Here is a 4601-nt window from a genome sequence, read left to right on the forward strand (position 1 = left end):
AGGCTTTCTCAGTCATGACACAAAGTGTGACTGGTGTTCTAATTATTCAGTATGTCTGGTTCAGAATTCAACAGACTATTTAATAATTGAGCACATGAAAGCTACATGATCCATCTTAAAAACAGAATTTATGACAGGTCTGTGAGTATCAGCTCTGTATGTTTTAAACAGCTATAATTTACACTGAGATTTAAACATTTTTTTAAAAAAAGCTGAGTGAATGACTTAGCGGGATGTATTAAAGAGAGTAAGAGTAAACACAGGGAGACTAACAGAGACCCATCGCAGTAACAAAAAATAGTGTCTGCCTTACCCCAACAAGAATGAACTCAGACAATGACAGATGCTGGTGGGGTTGTGGAGAAAAGGAACCCTACTGCACTGCTGGTGGGATTGTAAACTATTGGAAAGCAGTGTGGAGGTTTCTTAAAGAACTGAAAACTGACCTTCCCTACGATCCCACCATACCACTCCTGGGCATCTATCCTGAACATTATAACCCAGGATATGATAAGGACACCTGCTCAGCTGTGTTCATCTCTGCACTATTCACAATAGCCAGGTGATGGAAACAATCCAGATGCCCCACTGCAGATAAATGGATACAGAAAATATGGTATATATGTATACACACACACACACGCACACGTATATATATATATATATATGTATATATATATATATATATACACATACGATGGAATTCTACCTAGCCAACAGACAAGATAAAATAATGGCATTTGCAGGGAAGTGGATGAATCTAGAGCAAATCATATTGAGCGAGACAAGACCAAAGGAACAAAAGGCACATGGTATCCTTAATATGTGGCTATTAAATCCAAACAGTACAAGAGTGAGGACTCAATATTTGCATACCCAATGCTATGGGCATAGTATTGGAAAAGTAAACACAATTACATAGGCATAAAAACCTATGACTCTATAGACATAATGTTTTATTATATAAATTAATATGTATCTATGATATACAAACCCTTAGCCTAATTTTGATTATGTTCTAAAAACTAAGTGCCAGTGATTATATAGAGAGACTTCCTTGAATACTTGTTTGTTAAACATGTCATGTGAAATATGATGTAAAAAGAAATGTTAATAAATTCTCTAATAAAAAAATAGAGTGTCTAGATGGAGATACATGGGAGAAAGCAAAGAAAAAACTTGGGCCAGGAATTTGGCCTAGTAGTAGAATGCTTGCCTAGCACACATGAGGTCCCAGGTTCAATTCCTTGGTACCACATAGGTAGAAAAAGCTAGAAGTCGTGCTGTGGCTTGAATGGTAGAGCTGCTGCCTTGAGAAAACCCTAGAACAGTGCTCAGGCCCTTAGTTCAAATGGTATTGGTGGAAAAAAAATTTAAAGTAAGAAAAAAGAAGAAAACTTTTGAGAAATAATCAGGTTGAAGAGATAGAACCTAAGTTCCATCTCTGGTATATATTATTAACTATATGACCTTGGGCAAAGAAAATTCTGAGTTTCTATTTTCTTCACCTGAAAAAAATTCTTGTTATCCATGTGAGGAAACACTAGTATTATACTTTTTCCTTCTGTCCTTACGATGAGATGGGCTGATGATAAGAGCATGAATGTCCCTGAAAAGTTCCATGCATTGAAAGCTTGGTCTCAAGCCTATGACAATATGGAAGGTGCTAGAATTTTTAGGAAGCTTAATGAGGGGAAGTTAGATCATTAAGAGCATGCATTTAAAAAGGATACTGGGGACCCTGTCCCTTCCAGAACACCAGGGTGAGTTGTCTCCTCTGCTACACGCTTTAAACATGAGGTGTTTCCTTCTCCATTCATACATGGCACCAACTGACCAGGGATTAAAACTTCCAAAACTAGGAACCACAATGATCATGTTTTTAATGAACCTAGGCATTTGGTATAGTAATTAAAAGCTGACAAAAGCTGTTTGTTAGAAACATGCTCACAGGTTATATCATCTCCTGGTTTTCTGTAATAGCATGTATACTAGCCTGACTCCAAAAGCTTTAAAGGTTGGTGTCTCGAGTCCATGAGCTGATCTGATTTCTGAACTTCACACCAAATATAGGAGAGATCACACACCAGCTGTGCACCAGAAACCTTTCCCTTTCGAGGAGTTTTCAAACTCGATCGCATCCCCAGAATTACCTGGAGGATTTGCAAGGATGCAAATTTCTGTGCCCATCCCCAGAACTTCTGATGTAACATCCCTAGAAAAAGTAGCAAACATATGCTCAGGATTAATGTTGATCTGGAGTTTACTTTCAGAACTGTCTTAGGTGAATACTACATTAATATAAATGACCACCTATATGAATTTCAGACCTATATTAAGCTTTTCCCAGGAATCTTAGTCCCACAAAAAGTAAAGAATCAAAAAGGAAAATTCTCCCAGGTTCTTAGCATGAGATCTACTTCTTATTTCGAACCCCAAGTTAATTTTTGAGGCTGAAGCCAACTGAGGTGTCTGATTTCAATACTGTGGTCCAACATCCTCTGGGCTAAATGTCTACATTGTGTAAGAGTTAAGAGTTTATGGCTACCAAGCATTTAGACTTGTGGCTGGTACCAGGTAAGTGTATGATAAATGCTAGCTGATATTCCAAAATGTAATCCATACAATTATTTGTTTTATGGTGTTCACATAAAAAGATTACACAGTTCAACAACAAATTTGTGACCCACCTCTGGAAAAAGTGCAGGGCTTCGGAGTAAGCATTGGGGGAGAGGGAAGCTTCAACTAATTTGTTGGTCATGGGGTTTGAAGTCTGGGCTTGGGTGTTGTCTCTGAGCTCTTCAGCTCAAAGCTACTACCCTATCCCTTGAGCTATAGTGCCACTTCCAATTTTCTAGGGTTAATTGGAGATAAGAGTCTCAGGGTCTTTTGTGCCCCGGCTGGCTTTGAATCTTGATCCTCAGATCTCAGTCTCCTGAGTAGCTAGGAGCACAGGTGTGAGCCACAGCGCCTGGCATCAACTAATTTCTTAACCTATATTACTTTTCTTAGAACATAATTACAGCAACTTCCTTTTTTTATTGTAACAGATTACTATATGAGTTTCTGTTTTCTTTTTTTGTTTGTTTCAATAATTTTAATATTTTATAATCAATTAATATTAGCCCCAAATTGTATTCATCTTTCATGAACAACATCACAATATTCTGATATATAAATATGATTCTAATAAAGGCAAACTAAGTTATTCAAAACCCAGAGAGAAAATTTTCACAAAAAGTTTCCTTAAGAAGCCAAAGATGGCTGCACCCAGGCAAGAGGAGCAAAGGTTAGAGTGGAACACGTGGGGCCCAGGAGAAAACTGGAAACTGGCTGCTGGGAGGCCCAAGATGGAAAATCATAGACCAGATGATACTATCAAGGAAAACTTAATTTTTAATATCATGACCAGAAAAATTAACCAACTTCTGGAAACAGTAATGTCTTTGAACATGGAATTAATGCTATTTCCTGTGGCCTAATAGCTAACAATCTTTTCTGGTGTGTCTTGCATGTGACAAAGGCTCCAGTAGCATCTGGCTTACCAATAGCAGTGATTCCATTTTCGATGGCTAATTTGCCTTACAAAGGTTTTGTCAGTTTACCTTTGAGTATAGGTGATCTGAGCAGTGAACCCTGTATTGTGACGTGGAGTGGATTGGTTGGTTTCATTGTGGGTATTGACATGGGGTGGACTGGTTGGTTTCATTATGGGTAGTCTGTACCCTGTTTTCTTGGCTTTTCCTATGAACAGTGATTTAGCAGCCAGGTATAGATCAGTGGTGCTACCAGATAAAGCAAACTTCTTAACTTACTGGATCAGAATTTCTAAGCCCATCTTTAGAAACATGTTCCTTCCCATTTTACTTCAGACTACATTGGCAGCATATCTTGGATCTAGACAATGTAAGCTACTCACGAAGGCTCTTCAGTTACCTGAACCTCACCTACAAATAACTTAGAACAAATAAAATAAATTGGTGAAAACTGAAAAAAAGAAGTTCCCTTAAAGACAGGGTAATAGCACATACCTGCAATCCTAGCTACACACACTGTGATGAGTCTCTGTTTTCTTAAACAAAGTCAATCCTTTATAAAAAAAATAGGTTTCTATTATATTATGTAACTTCTCCATGAATGATTGAAGTGTTTCAAGTTCAAGGTAGCAGCCCCTTAAGTTCTTTATGTGCCTTCTTGCTGTTGTTTTATGCTTAACAAACACCTTAAACATACAGCTTCTTCCTCTATGAACCATAAATAAAACCCACACAGAAACATAGTCTTTTATATTTAAGATGCTCAATCACCTTCTTGTCCTGATTCTTTGAGAAATATAAATATACTACAATATCAAGCCACTGGCCAACTTTTGCTACATGCTGTACTTTAGAGGTTGAATGTTGCCCAAAGACTTCTATGTTAACCACTTGGTCCCTAGTGTGGTGCTATTGGAATGTGGTAGAAATTTTTAGAAATGGACCCCAAGTGGAAGGCTTTTAGGTAACTGGGACATAACGTACAACAGGATTGTGAGTTCTCAGGCTCTTCTCTCTCTCCTCTCTCTCACAATCCTCTTTCTCTCTCTCTCTCTCTCTCTCTCT

General features: G+C 37.9%; 1 pseudogene; it reads left to right on the forward strand.

Annotated features, from left to right (window-relative positions):
• Positions 1-3350: 3350 nt before the first annotated feature.
• LOC150052958 (transmembrane protein 126A pseudogene) lies at positions 3351-3962 on the forward strand (annotated as a pseudogene).
• Positions 3963-4601: the final 639 nt, after the last annotated feature.

This window comes from Megascapheus bottae, chromosome 16, assembly GCF_031878675.1.
Source record: "Megascapheus bottae isolate mThoBot1 chromosome 16, mThoBot2.hap1, whole genome shotgun sequence".
Taxonomy (NCBI): domain Eukaryota; kingdom Metazoa; phylum Chordata; class Mammalia; order Rodentia; family Geomyidae; genus Megascapheus; species Megascapheus bottae.